Below are 24,871 nucleotides of genomic sequence, written 5' to 3'. Positions count from 1 at the left end.
TGGCCTTTGATAATGTGGCAGAAGACCATGAGATAGGAAAACACATGGGGGGCAGGAATTTGGAGGAATGCTGTAGGGACGATAGCATTATAGATCTAGAGATAGAAGTGAACTTAGGAATCAATCATCCAAGTGATCTAGTAGATACAACGCAAGAGCTGGACTCAGGAAGATCTGAGTTTAAATCCTCCCTCACGTACTAGCTATGCGGCCCTGGGCAAATCACTTAATCTCTGTCTTAGTGACTGTAAAATGGGGATAATAACAGAAGCTCTTTTCCAGGGTTAAAGTGAGGACAAAATGAGATGAGAGATAAATAAACATACTGCCTACTTAAGGAGCAATTAATTTTGTGGTATTTTCAAGCAAGTGAAACGTCTGAATGTTCAATTGAACATCCTCATTAATACATCTTTTCAACCTATGCTCCTTAGTAGTAGAGACATTTGAATAACAATTCTGAGTTTTCATTGTCTAGCTCTTTAGGACAATAGGTATATTCCTTTAGTCATTTTGTTTTCATCAAGTACTAAATACAATATTACATGACCTGATATTTCTGATATTTATACCCAATCATTTACACAAATCTATAAGGGAAAAAGATGAAGTTCTTTAAAACAATGCCTGATGAGTAGAAGAGCCAAAAAACATTAAGAGATTCAGACACTGGGAAGACATCTCTAATTAACCAATATGGAGCATGGATGCAGAAAGCTCTGGGTCTATGGCTAATAAAATGGATTATCCAAGATATTGTCTCTTATGCACAGAGTAGTCTTGTGACTCTCCTTCCACAAGCTATTAGCACCTTTGTTTCACCCAAGGAGACAACAAATATTGGGGTGAGAGATTTACTGAATAACCAGTTAATAAGAGTTTAAATTCTTCTCCAGATACAAGACACGTCACTTTTCAGTTTATCTTATGTTTATCAACTGTTTTCAAGTTCAGTTTTCCAACCACAAGGATGTGAAAAAAATGAAGGAATGGCAAGATATGAATTAGGAAAACTTTTACTTTTCTTCCTGGAGGTAAAAAGAAGTATATACAAGGAACTGAAATATTGAAAGGTGCGGCCAAGAGACATATCTCCATTTCCCTTCACGCAGATATGAAGTTTCTTTATCAAGTAGATGTGGCTATGGGGCTCTAAGACATCTTGTTTCCATTCTAGCATGTATTGAGATTTGTAAGCATATTTTAAGTGGTCAACAACAGAAGAAGAATTCGTGTGTATTCCTGAAAGAGAAGGTAAAAGTCATCAGCTTACTCGGAATATTTAAGAGGTGAATAATATGAGAAATTAATGGTGCTATCCTTAATCTTTTGTATAATATTCTAATGACCAAAAGTATCAATCTTGATTATTTAGATTGAGTCAGAGATAGTGTTCTCTGATTTTTTAAGTTCTTTTTCCATATAAAGCTATTCAACTGTCAGACTTTGGTGTCATCGGTCCCAGTTCTAAACAAGTGAGCTAACCTAACAAGCTGAAGAAACAATAGTCTTTCAAATACAGGGTAGGTGTGTCCATGTCCCTCCCAATTGCCTCCAGCATAAAATATATGTGCTGATATGAAAAATCTTTGTCTCTTTATTGTATTTTGTATTTCTTCATGCACTTTCACATTCTAACCAAATGGCTCTACTTCCTATTCCTTTTATACAACTTTATTTATCCTATTTCTGTGCTTTTGAATAAGTTGCTTTCCACTGCCCATGTTGAAATATTCTCCCTCCTTAACTCTACATCATAGCATCTTATCTTCTTCCAAGACTCAGTTCACCCTATCCTGATCTCCATAACTGCTAGCCCCGTTTTGACCGCTGCAAAGTACTTAAGAACTTTTAAGTACTCCAAGATACTTAAGTGCTTTATATTTACGTATATGCATTTTATTTGTCTGTGTTCATTTTGTTATTAGCTTACATTATAATGTTAGTTCTTTGAAAGCACTTCAAGGCAGAGACTTGTCACAATGCAGTACAGATGCCAGAAACTCTCTAATACACCAAAGTTTAAGCAGTTGTATGAACTCTCAATAAAAGTCCAATCTCATTTCAGTATGAAACTGGAAAAACAAAGAGAACATAGAAGTAACAAAGAAAGGAGATTGAGCCAGCAAAGATCTTTACACAGTGGGAGGGGTTCTAAGACATTTGAGGAGCACGCTCCACCCAGAGGTGCCTGTTACACCCTCACTAAAAAGACAAACTTGAAATATCAAGAAGAGTAAAAGTAATCCCTTCTGGTTTGGTACAATTAAAGGGATGGAGGAGTACATGGTTCCAAACATAAGATCACATTTCAAAGAAAGAAGAGAAATCATATAGAGGTAGTGGTAATGGACCGGATTGAGGAGGTATATACCAGTACAATAGAGCAAGAGGAAGAAGAAAAGGAAACAGTAGGAAAAGGAAAGAAAAGTCTATGTCCAAGTCAAAAGGGAAGGGAAAGTAGGGAATACATGCTAAAAACTGAAAATGAAAGAAAAATTACTACAGATGAAATTCAGTCCCTTTCTTTTGTTCCAGACCAGATGTCTGGTTCACTCTAGATCCTGTGCTCAGTTCTTAGGGTCAGCATCTGTGACTAGTCTCCCTTCCGCTCTTCTTTCTGCCAGTTTCCTACCCCTTTCCTCAAACACACAGACAATAAACTTAAAAGCTGGGAGAGTCATTGGAGAAATTCAGCTCAAGTTGAATAAGATCAATTCCATAACAGGTATGAACACTTCCAACAAAGTGAATTGCATGAAACAAAGGAGCCTGGGCCTTTTCCCCTTCCCATTGTTTCTATCTCCAAAGAATCAATAAATGATGTGTCAGGCTTCTATGATTTTTAAAAGATGAGTAAAAGAAAGCAAACAAAATAAAACCTGATGTGATGTGCCCAGATACCATCTTCGTATCACAGTAAAAAAGAGAAAACAAAATATAAACCTAAGGTAATATGTACAAAACCATCTTGATGTTACCAAGAAAAAAAAAGAAAACACAATAAAAACTCAAGGTAGAAAGGACAGTTACCATCCTGGTATCATACAGAAAAGTCATATAAATATACACATACATGCACATATGTGTGTGCTTACATGCATATATACATACAGGTATGTATGTGTATGTACATATATACATACACATAGACACATGTGTATGTCTTGCTAAGAATGCCTGAAGTACTTGAGTACTTTATCTATAATGGAATAATCATTTCTTCTTCAACTTGTTTAACTTTTCCATAGACATCCCTCTGGATCCTTTGGGAAATCTCAAACCCACTGAAAGACTGACACTATTTGCCAAGCAAACAGCCATTAAATATTAGCGGCCTGCCTAACAGAGGACAGGTCTTGCACCATGCAGTTTTTGTGCAGTTTTTCTTTATTCGTTGGTTTGTTTAAGTGTCAATGCTTCTTACCACCATGAAACAGTAGGCAAATGTAGAAAACCCATATTAAAACACAAATTTCCATTGATTTAGCGATTGTTTCATGAATTTTTTAGCTGTAAGATGACCTCCATACTACCATCACTTATTTTTTTATTGTCGTTGTTTGAAGTCATCAATAACACATACCTGGCCTTAGTCGATTCTCAGTGACTGTAGCTGTCACAAATTTTTGTTGAGTTGGCATTTTTAAAATGTCAGCTGCAGGAACAGGAAAGAAGGAATGCTGCTTACTTAAATCAAAGAACTCCCTAAAATCAATTTACTGCACTAACTGGTAAACAATTGGCTGGTCAGCATGCTAGTGAATTTTTTTAAAGATGCTTTGCCAATATTCTATACCTGGGATATATTTCTAGGCTCATAGAGCTGGAAAATCATTTCTTAGGAGACTATCTAGTATATTTTTAATTAATTATTTTTTTTCAGTTTTCAACAATCACTTCCATAAGTCTTAAATTTTCTCCCCATCCCTCTCCCCTCCCTTCATGTGATGGCATGTAATCTTATATAGGTTCTACACATACATTCTTATTAAACACATTTTCACATTAGTCATGTTGCATAGAAGAGTTAAAATGAATGCGAGAAAGCATCAGAAAAACCAAACCAGCAATATTGCTTCTAGGACTGCATCCCAAAGAGATCATAAAAATGGAAAACGGTCCCACATGTACAAAAATATTTATAACAGCTCTCTTTGTGGTGGCCAAGAACTGGAAATCAAGGGGATGTCCATCAATTGGGGAATGGCTGAACAAGTTGTTGTATATGAATGTAATGAAATATTATTGTGCTATAAGAAATGACAAACAGGAGGACTTCAGAGAGGCCTAGAAGGACTTATATGAACTTATGCTGAGGGAAATGAGCAGAACCAGGAGAACATTATATACAGTAACAACCACAGTGTGTGAGAACTGTTTCTGATAGACTTAACCCTTCAGAGCCATGCAAGGACTTAAAATATTGACAAAAGAGTCATGAGGCAAAACTCCATCCACATCCAGAAACTATCTAGTATCTTAATTGGTAAGAAAAACTAGGTCCAGGAAAATGAACCTACATATGATACTGAGTTCAAATTCCAGCTCTGTTCTTTACTAGCTGTATGACTTTAGGCAAATTACTTAATTGTACTTGGACTCAGTTTCCTCTTTCATAAGAGAATGAAGTTGATATATGCTCTTGGCAGTTAAAGGATCTATAATTAAAACCAATTTCCCAAATCTATTTTCCCTTTAGGAAACTTGTTGCTTCTTAACTTCAATGGATCTGTTATCTCACTGAAGTGAACACATACACACTCCAATGTTGTAGTTAACAACCCTTATCTTGTCTATGTCCTCCTATAAGTTTGCAATGGAGGGTCTACCCAATGTGCTAGAATTCTTGCCTTAAATCTTTTAACATCTTATGGATACATTCTAGGTCCTTAAAAAAGCTGATAGGCTTTCTGCATTAAGAATTCTAAAATAATATCTGACACAAAAACCAAATGTTCAACTGTAAAGCCTAGGCTTCAAAAGGAAGGTCACTCAGACAGGAAGTTTTCAAATCATTCTCATTCTTTGAATAATTCTAAATTTTTATTTTTAAAAACTCAAAAGGTATGCATGACTTTTATCATTCATGTTTTTCTATGATGCAAGGCTGACCTAGAGTTCTTTTGGTTTCTAACCCTCAAAATAACTTCTTAGCACAGTGTGTCATCAAAGTCATGTTGGGAATGGAGAATAAGGAGGAGGAAATGTTTCCAGATACAGAATTTGAGCTACTTTCTCAGAAATCTGATCCTTATAAAGGATGGAGAATTCATAGCACTTCATAATAAGCCTCTGATAATAATATAACAAAACCATGGTATAAAAGAAAGGGAAGTAGATTTTGATTCAGAAGGCCTGAGTTTGAATTTCAGTTCTGCCACTTATTACCCATGTAAAGAAGGCCCAGCCTCTAAACCTCTCCAGACTTGAAGTTCCTCATCTATGAAATGAAAGATTTGGCCTATATAATAGTCTAGCTCTAAATGCTCTGATTGTATAACATGATTAGCCTTCTTTCTCCCAGCATCCATTTTCTTCCCCCTACAATTTAGCCTGAACATATGTACCAGATGAATATTCTATATATTCCATTTTAAATGATTTCCTATTTCCTAAAGAAAAAAATCAAAATTCATTTCCCAGCCTACCACTTCCCAATGCAATTCGTGTAACCCATTCATGTCTTTCTCATCTTCCCTGAAGCACATAATGTCTTTTCTTGCCTCAAGGGAAGACACCCTTTATTCATGTTGTTACCCCAGCCTGTTTTCTCTATTGTCACTCTTAACATAAAACCTGTCCAAATTAAACTCAGTTTTCATGGCCAAGCTCATCTAAAATCCGACTTCCTTCATGCAACCTTTACCAAATTGTGACCATATTTAGTGTTAACATGACTGTGTATAGCACTAAATTATATACTCTAGTACTTTTTATTCTGTTGCTTCACATACTGTTAATGTTTCCCCAAACAGACAGTATGTTCTTGGAGGACAGGGACCATCTCTTATACTTCTTCCCTAACATTCCTAGCACATGGAAAACAAGTAATTAACAAATTCTGGTCTGCAGCTGATACAACTGAACTATTTTCACAGCTGGGTCTGAGTTTTCTCATTTAAAAATGAGATTAGAGCAGGTGACCTCTAAGGTATCTTCTGACTCTACAAATCTGTGATTCCAAAGTCTTTTCATAAAGTTTATTACCTAATTAGCTGTTTGACAATGGAAGCACAATAATCCGGTGTACAACTAAAGCTTGTTTTTCATTTAAAAAATAAACCCAAACAGATTTTCACACTTTTGGTTTTAAAAATCACTTGCAGAAGGGCATCCAATGTGGAACAGACCAAAAATGTTCTCAGCAACAAAAGGTCTATTTTCTTTAAAGGAATATAATTTTTAACCAGTTGGTTCTTCTTCTTTCCCAAATAAATATCTGGTTAGCTACTTTCTGACAAATTCCATTTTTTTTTCTTTATACCTGAACGTTACCCAAAATATACAGGGAATCAACTCAAACATATTAAAATCAGGAACTTTTTCAATAAATTTCATGAAAGGCAATAAACAATAGTTCAAAGAAGAAAAAATACAAATTATCAATAATCATATGAAAAATGCTCCAAGTCATTACTGATATGAGAAGTAAAAATGAAAATGACTCAGGTTTTACTTCATATAAAATTGACAAAATTGATAAACATGTATCCCCAAAATCTTCAATAATGTCTGAAAGGCTATGGGGAAAAAGGCACACTAACATACTGTCAGTGAGCTTATAAATTGGTCCAACCATTCTAGAAATCAATTTTTAATTAAAACTGAAAAGATATTAAACTCTTCATAACCTTTGATCTAGACATCCCATTACTTGATGTATAACCAAAGTAGGTCAATGACAGAAAGGTTCTGCATATCTCAAAATTTAATGATCATTAAAGTGTGTACTTCTTGCCAGGTAGCGTGCATGAGATGAGGTTTATTCATTTATTCAAATATGTGGGGGATGCAAAGCAAGAGTGGTATGATGGAAAGAGCATTTGCTTCAGTCAGAGGATTTTTGTTCAGATCGCTGCTACATCACCTTAATAATTATGAGGCTTTGGGTAAGCCCCCTTAACTCTGCATTCATCTTTTCTTTTACAAAATGAGATGATTAGTCTAGATCAGGGTGGGGAACCTACAGCTTCAAGGCTCCATGTGGCTCTCTGGGTCCTTCACAGAAGGTCAGATTCAGTCAAAGGGTCCCACTTGAGGACCTAAAGGGCTACATGTGGCCTCTAGGCTGCAAGTTCCCCACCCCTGGCTCGAGATAATCTCTAAAGTCTCTTTTATCTCTGACTCTATGATCCTATTAATATTCTCTGTCCTCTAGAAATTTACATTCAATTAAGGGGACAGAACAAAGTACTGAGCTAATCAGACCGATTTGTAAGTAAGTAACTCTTACTTACCTATATAACTTTGGAAAAGTCACTTTCTGGAAAAGTGAACTCCCATGTGCCCATCTTTAATGAAGCTAGCTTTCTCAGGGACAGTGTTGGTGTCATGTGCAGGCTATCACTTTCTTTCTCATCTGTTTTGTCTGGGCCAAGGACAGTACCAATCAAACATTGATTTGAATACCAGAACAAGGTGGAGTGAGGGGCAGGGGAAGCAGTAGTGCAAGTCCCTTGATCAAAGTTCTGGATCAAATCTAAATAGGTCTCCTATAGTATTTAATTGAAATATTTTTGATTTAAGAAAATGTAAATGGTCTTTTCATATCTAGCTTTTATTGATTGATTAATCAAAGTTAGGATTTTTAAGTGGGATACAGTCATCAGTGGATATTCCAGCCTTTAAAAAGCATCAGGGGCAAGATTTAAATTAGGATCCTCTGACTTCAGAGTCAGTATATTTTATGTTGCCTTATGGAACTGAAGAGAGTGGAACTAAGTGTAGCATGGTTAACATTTATATTTTTTGCAAAGTGCTCTAAAGGTACCATCTCATTTGATGCTCACAACTCTCTGAAGAAGGTGCTATTATTACTGCCATTTTATAGATGAAGAAACAGAAACAGAGAGAGGTTAAAGAACTTGTCCACCATGGCACAGCTAGTAATAGCTGAGGATACATTCAGACAAAGGTCTTTAAGACCAGCATTCTATGCATTTCACATCATGACTACAATAAAGTAAACAAAAATAGCATCACCATGATGCCAAATTCTGATTAATCACAATAACCAACTTATTTCTATCATAGAAAAAAATGGAAGAAACAAATTTCCCTCCTCTTGTGAGTGAGGTAGGAATTACTGCATATGCTCCCAAACATGGTGGCTGTTATTGGTTGAGTTTTGTTCATATATTTGCTGTTGTTACAACAGAGGAATCATGAGACAACACATTAGGAAATAATTCTGATCTTTCAAAAAACATAATTAAAAGTTATTAATTAGAGAGAAATGAATGGTATGATTATGATAAATTATATATATATATATATATGCTAGTGTTTCCCTTATGGACTTCAGGATTTGAAATATAAAGTAAAAACTATACAGTGCTTTCTCAAGTTTCAGGTAAATCAAAAGCTTAGGACTTGAGAAGCATCTCCCTCTCCCCTATACTAGCCCTATATTCATCAGACAGTATGAGGGTTAGGTATGATGGAAATTTTTCAACCCCTGACTATAGAATATTCTCATTTAAAGGCATTTTCTGAATGGGCCAATAACTTTTTGTTCATTTAATTATTTTTCAGCCAAGGAAACAACAAAGAAAAAACCACCGAAGATGGGGAAGGACCCTTCTATCTTCATCTCTAATTGCTTTACTTTTCCATATCCACTGAACACTGAAGGGTTTGCTTTGTCACATCTCTGGGGACTTAAATGAGATGTTTCTTGGAATAATCAAAATGTGCATTTTTAGCACTTATATTTTTCCCCAAAGAAACTTCACTTAGGGTTATGGTAGCAAACTACTGTTAGGAGCCACAAATTTGGTAATCCAAAAACTTTAGGACTACGTCCATTTGATTCATCTAGTATTTTGTTCTTTTTGTAACAGGAATATAGACTTTAAAAAAATTAAAGAATTTTTATATCATTTCCATTTCTGAATATTTATCTTCCCTTCCTCCCATCAGCAAACTCTCCTTTTTAACTAAAAAATAAGAAAGAAAAAAATGCAGGGTCATTCAGCAAGACCAAAAAAGACATCAAATCTGGGTGGCAGTATATGCAATGCTCCATACCCCAAGGCTGCCACTTCTGCAAAGAGAAGGATGGAGAATATCTTCTTAACTCATTTCTAGTGTTGGACTTGGATGCTACAATTAGATAGGATTTAAGCTAGTGGTTTGGGTTGGTTTAGTATTTTCTTTCCATTTACGTCATTGTCCTCATTGTATAAAGTCTGCTTTTTATCACTTCATTTTTTTTCACTTTTCATTAGTTCATTTAAGTCTTACTACATATATATCTCGCTCTTTCATTGTTGTCATTTCTTAGAGCACAATAATATTCTACAACATAGTGTTTAATCATTCCTAAATCTGTGGACATTTTCTTTGCTCCCAGTTCTGTAGTACCACAAAAGGTGACAACAAAAATAAAATAATGATAACAATAATGGCTTAACTCTCATTTGATCTTTGAAAATGTTCATATATAGGAGACTTTTCTTTTTTAAATGTAAATTCATTTTAATTATAAAAAATAGTCTTTATTTTATTTTTAATTTATAGGATAAAGTAAGAATTGCCATAAAATAATAGAATAAAAAATGATTGGACACGAAACTGAAAATCTATTGTGTACAACTTGCTATTCCTTTAAAATATATATTAAGCTGCCATGGAACACTACTGTGATACACGACATTTCCATCTTTGATCTCTTTGGAGCAAATTAAGCCTTATATTCCACATCTACAAAGGTTGGCAATTTTACGTGCTTCTACCTTCTTTAAGGAGTTGCCATGAAGATAAGTAGAAAAACAGCTTTTCTCTGTAGGATAGTTATTCCCCAAGTATATTATTATACCCTTACCTAGGAATGTCATTGTCTGTACATTTCAACTCTTTCTGCAAAAGGCAACTGCAAGATGCTCTGTTTTCTAAAACTTCTCCAACTTCTTAAGGAACAAAACAGATTCCCTGTAGAATGCATGTGAGATATCCATAGTAGAAATCTGGGAGCAGTTTCCATTCAATATTATTTTGTGACTTTTTTGCCTCATCACTTAAAGACTTCTATGATAAGACTGATATTACATTACTACATGATGTATTATACTCTTATAATTGAATGGTGTGTGTGTGTGTGTGTGTGTGTGTGTGTTAAGATGAAGATGGAGGGACACAGAGCTGGAGAATAAAACCAAAGTTGGAAGGGACCTCAAAGGCTACATGGTCCAACCTGTACCACAGTCCCACTCAACAACTTGTCATCTAATGTTTCCTGAAAGACTTCCAGTGAGTGGGAGCTCACCACCTCCCAAGACAGGTCATTCTACCCTTTGAGAGTTATAATTAGAAAGTTTCTTCTATTCATTGTTCCAAGTTCTGCTCTCTGGGATCAAGAAGGACTAGTGTATTCCATCCTGCACAAGGCAGCCATTTAAGTATGTGAACCTAGCTATGATATATACCAGAATTATCTTCTCTAGATTAAATATCTCCCATTCTTTCAACTAATTCTGTTATCACAAGGACTCCAAACCCTTCACTAAACTGAAGGATCTCTTCAGTATATTCTCCAGCTTATTAGTGTACTTCTTAGACTGCAGTCCATACGACTTGGCATAATACTTAAGACATGTAATATTTGACCTGAATATAGAACTATGACATCTCTAAGTCCTGGACATTATGACCTTCTTAATGTGTACTGAATTTCTCCTAGCATTGAGCTAGTTACTCAGAGAGCTTCTCTATAGAAGTACTCAGTTACAAACACAAGCACCCCTAATCTGTATTTGTCACTGTTACTTTCTTTAATATGTAAGTCAATTATAGTAAGCCTTAAATAGAGCAGCATAATGAGAAAATTCTTTCCATAATTAAAAAGGGGAAAAAAAACTGGAAGAACTTCCTGCCAACATAAACTCTGTTTTGTGCAACATGCTCTGTAGCCCTTTTCTAATTTCTATATTTTTATTCTGACTATTTCACCAAATGAAGATATTTTTATAGATTTCTCTTGCAGTGGGCTTTTTTTTCTGCCTTTCTTTTAATGAGGACAAAGTTTTGAAGCTCAAAACTACTTCAAACTCATTTGAATAATAGCAGTTTGAGACTTAACTAGGAATTTCCATTACCAAAATGGTAGATACAGAGGAAGATATCTTCCCTTATTTTCGTATGAGATCACAGCCTGTCACTGCCTTTGAAATTATTCAGTTGGCCTTGTATTTTAAGAGCTCCATTAAAAAAAGTTAAAAAAGAAATTACCAACCAAAAAAAAAAAAAAAAGAAGAAGAAGAAAAACCAATGCACAACAGCCCTCTAAAGTATATTTGATTTAAAAGAGGAAGAATAAAAAGAGGCACGGGAAAGATATCACTCTTTTCCTATCAAAGGGTAAAGCTTATTTTCATTTTAATGGTGGTTAAAGCATGATTACAAACAGAAGTTTTAACTATATTAACCTAGCTCCATGATAGGAGTGCAGCATGCTTCAGCGCGTCCTGCAAATAGTGAACTGAAAGCCACTAATTCTTTTCAAATAAAGAAATAAAAAGTAACCATTATAAGAAACACAGTTTGTACTCCAAGTGCTCAATACAGCAGAGAATAAACAGAATTACATGGTTTGGAGGTAGAAGAGCAATAGCCCAAGTTAAAGTTCTATTGTCTTATATATTTCAAATCACATTCCATTTGAAAGAATAGACTAGTTATTTCCAGGATGTCTCAGTGAAAGCCTATTACAGCCAGAGGAAAATGGGACTTGGTGCCTTAGTAGATTAGCCAAAGGCTTTTTGCTTTTCTGACTGCTATTCAAATTTGACTTTACCCACCTTGACAGTCATTCTTGCTGACACCTTTAAGAGGTTTCAGTAAATGATGTACTACCTGCAGTTTCCTTTCACTTGGGAATTTGAGCTCTAAGGCTAATCTAGACTAAAAGGACTTGGTGGAAAATTTTACTGCCATAAAAATATTTTGGGTTTGGTTTTTTCCCCAACTACAACAGAACAAGGTATTAGGTATTTCAAGGGAGCAAGAAAGGGATGGAGAAAACATAGAGGTAGAAGGACTTGCGGGGATTGAGAGCTAAAGATGGATCTGAAAATCTCCATGCTTAGGAAAATCATAATACTTTATTTAGAGAAAAAACAGTTATATTATTCCCACTCCCAAAGATTTTGTTTTATTTACAAATTTAAACTGGATAAAAACAAAAAGTGAGACGTACTGGAGAAGGCTTCTCTTTATACTGGATACAGGAATTTCCCCACTTCTTCCTGTTCTTCTTTGTAACTCTATACAAAAGTCTATGCTCTGGACCTTTGCACCTACACCGTTACTGCATAGTGGCAAGCAGATAAAGGCAACAAGAAGGAGGAAGATAAAGAATATGTAGTCAGAATTACACCTAGGAAAGATCCATTGTCTCCTGACTGAAATACATTGAAACTGAAAATATAAAGCCCTGTGTGAATGGGAGGAGAGCAGCAGTAGCAGCAGGGGAAGATATTTCATCATACAGAGTATAACTAGGGGTTCTTGTTTAGAGAGTAGACATTAGGAAGCAGTGGCTCTGGAGTTAAGGGACTTGGATTAAAATCACATGTCTTATTCTTACTTCTCTGTTTGGCCTTGGGAAATTCATTTAAACTCCCCAGGCCCTAATTTCTTCAACTGTAAAATGATAGTATTGGACTAGATGAACTGTTGGGCTCTCTCACCTCTAAATCTGTGATCCTATGACTGTAACTTGGATAATTTCCATTGAAAGAATGAAAAATTCTACAATAATGGGAACTTTAAGATCCCAAGGTAACAGAAAAGGGCCAAGTGAAATTCAGTCTTTACAAATCAGATCAGTTTTCACCTGCCTAGAAGCATTCAGGCACAGCATAACTTAAAAGCAAAAAATATTTGAAATAAGCTTTCAAGATTCCTTCTAGTTTAGGTAATAGTATGAAATACTTTTATATAATTTTTTTTAAATCAAAATATCTACTACCTGCTCTTGAGCTAATCAGTCTCTAAGAGTCTCAGAAATCATCTCAAAGGAGGAATAGTATATATGACAAAATAAATAGTCAATAAATGTGTATTTAGAAAAAAAGCATAAAAACAACAAAGTAACCATTTATCACATTGATCTAAGCACCAATTGTCAATGTTCTATGACAAACCTTATATGAGGAATGAGTCTTTTTGCTCTACTTATCCAAAGAAATGATCTGATCACTCTCTAGGAGGTAGATTTTTTGCTAAAGTCCAGAGAGAAACCTCAAAGCAATTATAAAATTTCAAAATTAGAAGGGATTTTAAAGGTGAATTAAAATGCAGCTCACTAACTTAATATAGATGAGGTATTCTATGATGAGAAGCTCATCTATTGAATGGTAAGAGAGAAGGTAAGTGATTTACCAAGTGTGGCATAGCAGAGAATCAGACCTTGAACTCATGTTTCTCACCTGCTAATCCAGTGTTCTTCTCAATATATAACATTGATTGAAATGGCTGATGTTGCACTGAGCAGTTTAACACTCAGTGAGTAAATTACCGAATACTGTACTTCCTTAAGCATTTTCACTGAGAAGTGTCTTAACTGTATATCACAAGGGAAAGTCAAGTTTATTTCCACTGGGGAAACAGTTTCTGCATATTTTTCAACCTTTGTATAAAGCAGCTGAATACTTTTATTTAACAGGGCTGTTAATACTTGTTTTGTTATTCATCATTTTCTACTAATCTTTTAAGCCTATCTACAGTACAGCTAGTTTTCAATTAGTGTGCATAACGAATTTCCGTAAGTGGATACATTATTTGAAATCATACCGCAGAAGACTGGAACTGATGACCATATTTTACAGAATTGTAATTTCAAATAATGCTAACTTGACATGTAATCATTTCAGGGGACCCAATATTTGTGCTAATTGGGACCTAGCTGTACAATCGGTTATTAATATAGGGACTGGGACGGTGATTTCATTGATATTTCTGTTGTTGCTGAATCATTTTCAGTCATGTCTGATTTTTCATGCCCCAATTTGGGGTTTTCTTGGCAAAGACACTAGAGTGGTTTCCCATTTCCTTCTCATCTCATTTTACAAATGAGGAAATTGAGGAAAACAGGGTTAAGTGACTGGCCCTGGGTATCCAAAGCTGGATTTTATCTCAGGTCTTTCTGACTCCAGTCCCAGCTCTCCATTCACTGGGCCACCTAGCTGCCCCTCATTAATATAGGGAACTTCCAAATAAGGAAATTCTCCCCATAGATACAGATCAGCATCTCTGCATCTAGCATTGCCAGAGGATTGTCTTACAGTGCTGAGAAATGAACCGATTTGTCTTAGGCCACAGAGCCAGTAGACAGGAGAACAGAGTGGGTACAGATACCTTATAGTATATGGACACTCCATAGATCTTGAGGAACAGAGATATAAAGACATTAGTGGTACGATAGAATATAAAGAACATCCAACTTCAAATCACAACGTCTGGGCTCAAAACACAGATCTGGCAATTCTTAAAAAGCTGAAGGGGATCATCCAGATAACTCCTAAATGGTAGGATTTTTCTATCTAGAAATCCTTTGATTCTAGCCTAATCTTTCTGAGGTACAGGACCCACATCTATAAAATATAGATAATAACTTATCTGGGAGACCAGGGGAAGCTGGGTGACAAGAACATCAAACAGTTCTAGACTAGACTAGAGAGATCAGTATTCTGTTTCTATTTGAGTATTCTGCTGCACATGTTTCAGTTGTACCTAAATACTAGTGTGTTGCTAAGATGTATACATCTTAAAAGTTATGTATACTTCATATGATCGTGTTTCAAAAATCAGAAATTTTGTTGGTGTGGGTATTTCCTCTCAAAACACAGATCATAATGTCTCTATATCTTGATAGATGCAAGTAGGTAGTGCAGTGGATAGAGTGCTATGCCTGGAGTTGAAAAGACCAGAATTTAAATCTTGCCTCAAAGATGTGATTTTTCAAGTTTCAAAATATATAAATTCTACTATTGTGAATACAACCACTGATTACTACCACTACTACTACTACTACCACTACTTAATAGTAGAGGTTCTTCTGGAGCTCAGTGATTGGATTTTGATGACTCAGTGTGAACGTAAATAGCAACTGTTTATATTTTGGCCAGAAACCCCAAGGGCCTCTCCCAGATTGATTTTTTTTGTACTTTGTAAAAAAGGTCATTTTAGGGGGTCTCATTTCTTACCTAACCTTAATCACTGAATGTGGGTTGCCTCAGACATAGCTTAAAAAGACCAAGGCCTCCCACTGCATCTGAGGCCATTTCCAGTTATCCTGATCTATATTTTCCATCAGACCCAGATGACTCTGAAGGAGAAAGCAAGGCTGGTAACTTTGTATAGCCCTGCCTCATTTAGATCCAACTCACTTGCAACTCAAGATATCACCTTCCTAAAGACATTGGTCCTCTTCAAGAAAAAAGGCCAAGGGGGCGGAGCCAAGATGGCGAAGTAGAAAGACGCACATACACACAGCTCCGAACCCACAAACCACAGAACGGCTATAGGGGACCAACCCAGGGCAAATTCTGCACCCAGAGACCACGAAATATTGGAGCGAGGGAGATTTCTGTTCCAGAGAGACCTCCAAACCTCTCGCGGGGGGTCCTTCGCGCCGTGGACTGGGCGCCGGGACAGGGAGCAGAGGGCAGCCCTGCCGTGGCCGCGGCTCTGAGAGGTACAGATCCGAGAAGGCTCCAGAGACGGGATCTCCAGCGGGGGCACAAGCCCCCCCACCAACAGGTGACTGACGGGGGTAGGTGAGAGAGTGTCTTTGGCGGGTCGAGAGGGGAGTGGGGTGCCCCCATGGCTCGGGCCCCCCCAAGAGATAGAAGCTGAGAGGCGGCTGCAGACAGGGGCTCCCGAAACGGGTGGGAGCCTGGATCCATTGTGGAAGGTCTGTGCATAAACCCCCAGAGGGAACTGAGCCAGAGAGGCGGCCCTGCCCTGACCACCTGAACTTAATTCTCACACTGAATAGCAGCCCTGCCCCCGCCAAAAATCCTAAGGTGGGAAGCAGCATTTGAATCTCAGTTCCCAAACGCTGGCTGGGAGGACCAGGAGGCGAGGAGGGTGTGAGGAGAACATTCAAAGGTCAGGTCACTGGCTAGGGAGAATGCCCAGAAAAGGGAAAAGAGATAAAACTATTGAAGGGTACTTTCTCGGAGAAAAGACACTTCCTCCCTTCCTTTCTGATGGGGAGGAACAATGCTTGCCATCAGGCAAAGACACAGAAATCGAGGATTCTGTGTCCCAGCCCACCCAATGGGCTCGGGACATGGAAGAGCTCAAGAGGAATTTTGAAAATCAAGTTAGAGAGGTGGAGGAAAGACTGGGAAGAGAAATGAGAGGGATGAGGGAGAAGCATGAAAAGCAGATCAGCTCCCTGCTAAAGGAGAACCAAAAAAATCTTGAAGAAATTGGTACCTTGAGAACTAGCCTAACTCAGTTGGCAAGGGAGGTGCAAGGGGCCAATGAGGAGAAGAATGCTTTCAAAAGCAGAATTAACCAAATGGAAAAGGAGATTCAAAAGCTCACTGAAGAAAATAGATCTTTCAAAACTGGAATGGTACAGATGGACGCTAAGGACTTTATGAGAAAGACAGATATCACAGAACATAGCGTGCAGATTCAAAAAATGGAAGATAATGTGAAATATCTTATTGGAAAAACAACTGACCTGGAAAATAGAATCAGGAGAGACAATGTAAAAATTCTGGGACTACCTGAAAACCATGATCAAAAGAAGAGCCTAGACACCATCTTCCATGAAATTATCAAGGAAAACTGCCCTGAGATTCTAGAACCAGAGGGCAAAATAAATATTCAAGGAATCCGCAGAACACTGCATGAAAGAGATCCAAAAAGAGAACCTCCTAGGAGCATTGTGGCCAAATTCCAGAATTCCCAGGTGAAAGAGAAAATATTGCAAGCAGCTAGAAAGAAACAATTCAAGTATTGTGGAAATACAATCAGGATAACACAAGATCTAGCTCCCTCTACATTAAGGGATCGAAGGGAATGGAATAGGATATTCCAGAAGTCAAAGGAACTAGGACTAAAACCAAGAATCACCTACCCAGCAAAACTGAGTATAATACTTCAGGAGAAAAAATGGTCTTTCAATGAAATAGAGGATTTTCAAATTTTCCTGATGAAAAGACCAGAGCTAGAAAGAAAATTTGACTTTCTAACACAAGAATGAAGAGAACCATGAAAAGGTGAACAGCAAAGAGAAGTCATAAGGGACTTTGAACTGTTTACATTCCTACATGGAAAGACAATATTTGTAACTCTTGAAACATTTCAGTATCTGGGTACTGGGTGGGAGTACACACACACACACATGCACACACGCACACATACATAGAGACAGAGTGCACAGAGTGAATTGAAGAGGATGGGATCATATCTTAAAAAAAAAATGAAATCAAGCAGTGAGAGAGAAATATTGGGAGGAGAAAGGGAGAAGTTATATGGGGCAAATTATCTCTCATATAAGAGGCAAGCAAAAGACTTATTAGTGGTGGGATAAAGAGGGGAGGCAAGAGAAAAACATGAGGTCTACTCTCATCACATTCCACTAAAGGAAAGAATATAATGCACACTCATTTTGATAGGAAAACCTATCTCATAATACAGGAGAGTGGGGGACAGGGGCACAAGCAGGGTGGGGGGGAGGATGGAGGGGAGGGCATGGGGAGGAGAATGCAATACAAGGTCGACACTCATGGGGAGGGAAAGGACCATAAGAAAATAGAAGTAATGGGGGACAGGATAGGATAGAGGGAAATATAGTTAGTCCTATACAACACAACTAGTATGGAAATCATTTGCAAAACTAAACAGATAAGGCCTATATTAAATTGCTTGTCTTCCAAGATGAAGGGGTGGAGAGGGAGGGAGCTAAAGAAGTTGGAACTCAAAGTGTTAGGACCAAATGTAATGTTCTTACCACTGGGTAACAAGAAATACAGGTTAAGGGGTCAAGAAAGCTATCTGGCCCTACAGGACAAAAGAGAAGACGGAGACATGGACAGGGAGAGAGGATAGAGGAGACAGCAGATTGGTCACAGGGGCAATTAGAATGCTTGGGTTTGGGGGGAGGGAAGGGGATAAAAAGGGAGAAAATTTGTAACCCAAAATTTTGTGAAAATAAATGTTAAAAGTTAAATAAAAAAAAAAAAAGAAAAAAGGCCAAATAACAATATCAAAAAGGTAATCACCTTGAATTCAGTATAGTTATGAGGCCCTCCATACCTGGCTACAGAAATACAATAGATGACACTGAACCTGTACCCAAAGCTTTTCCATCTTGTTAAGATCAACCAAATTTAACATTCCATTGACACAGCCAATAAGAACCCAGAACTCTGAGCCATCCGAGAAAGAGGTTAGGGGAGAAAGATTTTGCTAAAAATCTTGGAAATTACTTAGAGTCGATGATTTTTTTAAATATAGAGATTTCTAAAAATATAGGTTTTTTAATGCTTTGGGAAAGGATTATGGGAAAAAATAAGTTGTAAAAGGACACTTCCTTTCAGGAGATGAAAGTGTGTTCAATAAACAGGCGAGTTTAGGTGACATTAAATAACTCAAAAGATCTTCATTGAGTTGTTCCAGATTCACTAATAAGTAGGTAAGACAAAATAGTCCATACTATCTTACCTTCTCCTGACTGGACTGTAGTTTTGAGGGATTGTAATATTAAAGTCTACAGGTTCTTAACAGAAGATATATTCTTGCATAAGCAACAGATTATGGAGAAAAAGTGGACACGAGAGGTGGAGATGAAAGGGCATTCAGGTCAACACATAAATGGCTTGATTATTTAATAACAAAATGAGGAATAAAAAGGTAAATTCAACAAAATGTAACCAACATTCTGGAAAATGTTGCAAAAACTACTAAGATTGAATGTTCAAAATGAGTAATGAAGGCAAGTATTTATTTACATATCATAGTGAAAGAGAACTTATGAGAACTGAACTTTTGCTTTACTTATTGACTTTCCTCCTTACATTAATGGTGCATATGTGGTTGCATCATCTCCTGTAGCATGATGTAATCTGATGCAAGTACCATTTTCTGTTATCCTTTTGAAGGTACTTCAGGGAGTTTTGTTTTCAGGGAAAGATGGCAACATTTGATTGGTGAGTCAGCCCATGTCCCAATAATTAAAAGCTCATTCAGCAGGTTTTATCCACATAGATTTCTTTCCAACGGATCAAGTTCATCTTTAGAGCCAAAGGCAACAATGCCCTCAAAGAAAATCCTAACAGTCTAATTGAATTGTTTTATGGTATTCATAGATAGACATGGTCACATGGCTTTTGATGCACATCAAGCAAATTAATATTAAAAAAAATACACACATCTATATACCAAAAGAAAAAAAAAACAGCTTCTGAATCCTTTAGAAAATGTTCCAGCTTTTCTGAGACCTCAGTGAGCAAAACATGTGAGAAGAAACGATTATTTCAGTCCTCCAGCCCAATCAGTTCCAAGGACATCTGTGAAGATTTATTTTCCACAGGGACTGACACTAACTGAATCAAATCCAGACTCATTTGTTAAAAAAAAATACATTTTGAGATGGCCATTTTGGCATAAAAGTAGTTTTATTTTTTCTCCTCCAACATTAGCTACCATTCCATTTGCAGAATAGAATTTAATAGTGATGATCATATTTGAAATAAAGTGTACTTGGAGAGAAAGAGAGACCAAGCATTCCGCATCGAAAGATCACTTAAAAATTATTTCCTTTCTGAAGCAATGTACCCATCTTATTTATTTGCATAACTGTCTTACTGTCATTGTAGGCCTGCCACTGGTAGAGTTGGGAATTAAACATTCACTTTGTTTTTTCCAGTCATAAAGTTTAGGTGTAAAAATTAGACAAGAGTAAAATTTTGCCCATAAATAGAGTATTTGCTTGAGTAGCACTAAATATAAAATGACACTACTTTAGTTTGCCTATAAATTATCTGGAAACCCTCCAAAGGTATAATGGCATTGCTTTGGTAATCCTGGAATGTGTCTATTTGAATAAATTCTGATCTTCATTGCTTTGGAAATAGGAAGTATAATATAGAACTAATTTTAATGAGAAGTAAAATTCAGAATTAAAATTTAGCGGATTAATACTGTGATTACAGATTTCATCTCCACCGAATTGGGGTGGGGGAGAAGTGTGCCTTTTGTTTTTTATACCACAATCATTTTCCAATATTCCCTGCCAATACCCACTGAATCCTCCTTTATAAAAAAGAAAAGATATAGGTATATAAAGAATAACTGGTCAATGAGTGACTAGTTCTAATAGCAGTTCTGGGATTTGACAGCTGTTGTTCCTCACTCTACTGAAGGGAAGTACCTTTCATCATATTCTCTCCACTTAATTTTCAGATCAAACATCGTAATTCATTGATTAATTTTGCTAGCTCCTTTACCTACCTGTGCTTGGCATTTGTATTTCTATTTTAAATTTCTAATGAGATCAGTTAGAGGATAGGAATCCTCTTCCTCCTCCTTATTAATTTTCCTCCTGACTTCTTAAATACAAGACTGATTCTGAGATGAATAGCTCAGAGTCTGGGTAAACAATGAATTCTGCCTTTCTAAAAGTTTGTGATATATAATAATAATAGAAATAATAAGTTTGGGAATTACTTTATATGTATTTTCTCATTTGATCCTCATTTGTTAAAAAAATACATTTTGAGATGGTCATTTTGGCATAAAAGTAGATTTTTTTTCTCCTCCAAAATAAGTAGATATTATCGGTAGGTAACTGAGGCTGAAAAAGTAAATACCCAGGGTCACATAGCTATTACTGTTAAATGTCTGAGTCAGGATTTAGTCTCGGATCTCCTTGACTCCATCTCCAGAACTCTACCCACTACATGACCTAGATCAGTACTCATAACTCCATAGTACCTCTCTTGGAAAACAGAAAATAACAATAGTAACAAAAGAATCTGAGATGCTACATGAAGTCATTGTATTGTAAACATGGGCTGAAAATGTAGATATTGTCATGGGATCTTTCCTTCTGTCAAAATTTTCATGCAGATAAAGTCAGGTTAGTAGAAATATCAATCAATGAATTAATTAAAAAAAAATCTGTTTGGTGTCTTCCATGTGTCAGGCATCAGCATAAGTGATATGTATAATAAAGAAATAAAAGAAATTGCCCTTTCCCTCAAAGAGCATAATGCTATCAGGAGAGGCAATATGTGTGTATTAATTGTTTTAATATGAGTGTATAAAGACACAAACAAAATACATATTTATTGAAAAGATATAATATAATTTTAAAGGAGAAATATTAGTTGCAGAGGTCACGAAAGGTTTCATATAAGAGGTGTCATTTGAACTTAACATAAATTATCATATCTATGCAGGTTTTCTTAGGAGAGGAATCAAAACTATACATATGTGTGTGATTATATATATATGTTACATGTATATATATATATATACACATGCATATGTGTGTATATACTATATTTGTCTATGTATATGTATATCTACATATCTTAATTCTCTCCTGTGTTGAGAGTAGGATTTTATTTCACTTGAATTTCCATCATCAAGCACAGTGCTTGGCATAGAGTAGGCACTTAGTAAACACTTATTCGTTTCATGACTGATTCTAGACCCAATTTATAACTCACTAACAGACAACTTCATATGAATGTACCACTGATGTTTCAAACTCATGTCCTAAACAAGATCTTCTTCTGTATACACAGAGTACACAGAGAGTGAATGGAAGACTCTTAATAAGGAAAAGCGCTATGAGCTCAGAAACAGGGAAAGTATTCCATATTTCAACATTCATCTTTCAAAGCTGTTTCTAAGACTAATTCATCTCTATGGGTACAAGTTATCATTTCTCTGGTTAAAAAAAATAGTAGTGAGCCAAGTACATTTCAAACTTTTTTGCTTGGTATTCAAAGATCTCCATAATTTTGTACCAGTGTTTAATATTACTCTCCTTCACCAAACTGCTGTAGTCAAATTGGTTCCTTTTAGGACTGTACCACTGTTCATAAACTGCCCAATGCTTGGAACAGACCCTAGCATGTAACATTTTATTCTGAATTCCTACCTATCCTCTGAATCCTAACTCAAATCCTAATGAATTCCAGGAAAACTTTCCTGATCTCCCATTTTAGGAGCAAACTCCCACTTCAAAATTCATATAGCATTTGATTGATTTCCCTCCCTCTAATTTCTCCCACTCCAGTTCCATATCCAGCATATCCAGGTAGCTATCAAAGTGATCTTTAGAGCCAATCAAGACAAAGTCTGACAATATCTTCCCCTATCTCCCTCCATTCAATAAACTCCAATGCCTCCATATCACTTCCAAGAATATATATATATAAAAACACAGTGTCTGTTGTTCAAGGCCCTTCACAATTCTACCTTTTCAGTGTTTTTACACTTTATTCACCCCCATGTATTCTCTGATCCAGTGACACTAACATCCTTGAAGTTCCTTGCAAAAACCCTATCATGAGTCTATGAATTTTCTTTTCCTTTTTAAATTTTTATTTATTTTAAATTTAATTTATCAAATAAAACAAGTTTTTCCATAAGATAGCATAATAAAAAGATGATTATACACAAAACTGCAAATCTATTATATTCAACTTGATATTCCTTTTAAATATATAATAAAGTTATTATGTAAATTTCTTCTTTTCCTTCCCCCCTATGATGGCTACCATTAGACATAAATGTATTTGTGTATGTAAAATCATTCTATATATTCTATACATTCTATGAATTTTCACTTATGTCCCCTAGGCTTCTTCATTTCTACATTCTGGTTTCCCTGATTCTTTCAAGTCCCAGTTAAATGCCACCTCCTACTGGAAGTCATTCTTGATTTCCCTTAACCTAGTGCCTTACTTCTATTGATTATTTCCAACTTTTCCTATATTTATAGTTTGTACATAGTCATTTGCATAGCCTCTCCTCTTATTGGACTTGGAGTTCCTTGAAAGCAGGGACTGTCTCTTGCTTTTCTTTGTATCTCTATTAGTTAGCACAGTTCCTGGCATATATAAGGTGCTTAATAAATGCTTGTAGACTGATTGATTTGATTTCGCCACTCTTTAATGTATTGATCATGTCATATTGTGTATTATGGTTAACTGTATATGTATCTTTTCCTCCTTCTAGTTTTTTTTTTAAATTATTTCATTGGCTAAGCTACAAGCTCCAAAAGGACAGAGGCCACACTATATCTAATTGTTATTTTTCCCCACCCTGATCCACTATATAAACAATAGGTGCTAAAATGACGTTAGTCAAATAAATGAATTATCTATAGCAAGCATAGATTCCATTAATATACTGGAAGACACACGATCAGATAAAGCAAAGAGATAATTTATGAACTAGTTACTGTAGGAGGCAAGAACCATGCAAGTTATACTTAAAACCAGTCACTTAGGTGGCATGCTGGATAGATCAAAGGTCTTAGTGTCATGAATTGTTAAGTTCAAATCCAGCCTTAAACACTTACTATCTGTGTGACCTCTGTCTGCCTCATTTTCCCCATTTCTAACTGAGGATAATAATAACATTGACCTCCCAAGTTTGTTCTAAGGATGAAATGAGATAATATTTATAAAATGTTTTGCAAACTTTAAAGGGCTGTATAAATGCTGTTATATCATTAGTATTAGCACAATGGCATGTAGCAATATATTAGCATTAATATATTAGCATATTAAAATATGTTAGAAGCAGTGGATTCAAATTCAGTCTCAGAAATTTACTAGCTGTGTGACCCGGGGCAAGTGAATTAACCTCTGTTTGCCTCAATTTACTTATCTATAAAATTGGGATAAAAATAGCACCTTTGTCATGAGGACCAAAAGAGATAGTAATTGTAAAGTCCTTACTTGACACAGTCTGGCACATAATAAACACTAATGATGGCTATTATTAATACTGATATCCCTTTGCCTATGAACTTCAGGATGGGGTATTGTCCCATATGAATCATGACCCTGGATTTTCATAAAATGACACTCAAGAGCTCTACGAAAGCTCAGTGATTATTTAAGCCAACCCTCCGTTTTTCTAAATACGGAAATTGTGGTTCATAGGAATTAAGCATGAACCTATTCATTTAGTTAGGGCAAAGGAGGAAATAGAACAACTGGGTACATTATGTTAATTCCACCAATGGCTTCCTGACTCTATCACTACTTTGTTGTTAATTTGCATGTAAAACCAGATTTAAAAGGGCTGCTGTACACTCTATATAATTTGAAACCTTAATACTAAGCAGGTAGTCTATAGCTAATCAAAGACATTTGCATAAACACTTCAATTGTGGAATAAACTAAAGATATTGTTATGTGACACCAAAGCAAATGGAGGGGTGTGGTTCTAGTATAAATTGATTATAATTCCCTTCTATGGTAATCAAAACCTTTTCTTCCTTAACATGCCATCTTTGTACAAATGCCCTACATGTTTTGAAATCTGGTACGCTGGTTTTGATATTGAAGTTGGCTTCTTTACCATTTGTTCATACAGGAGAAATTGGGCATGAGAAGGCCAGTGTTTCAAGACCTTCCAGAAAATTCATACCCTGTGC

At 36.1% G+C, this 24,871-nt stretch overlaps 1 protein-coding gene across 19 annotated transcripts in view; it reads right to left on the bottom strand.

Annotated features, from left to right (window-relative positions):
- The window catches only part of NRXN1 (neurexin 1), a 1,424,087-nt gene that overhangs the window by 1,176,673 nt on the left and 222,543 nt on the right, over positions 1–24,871 (bottom strand). The gene's annotated exons all lie outside the window — the stretch shown is intronic.

Source organism: Notamacropus eugenii, chromosome 1 (assembly GCF_028372415.1).
Source record: "Notamacropus eugenii isolate mMacEug1 chromosome 1, mMacEug1.pri_v2, whole genome shotgun sequence".
In the NCBI taxonomy this organism is placed as follows: Eukaryota; Metazoa; Chordata; class Mammalia; order Diprotodontia; family Macropodidae; genus Notamacropus; species Notamacropus eugenii.
Note: the sequence above shows the minus strand (reverse complement) of the source record. Positions and strands in the feature narration are given on the sequence as shown.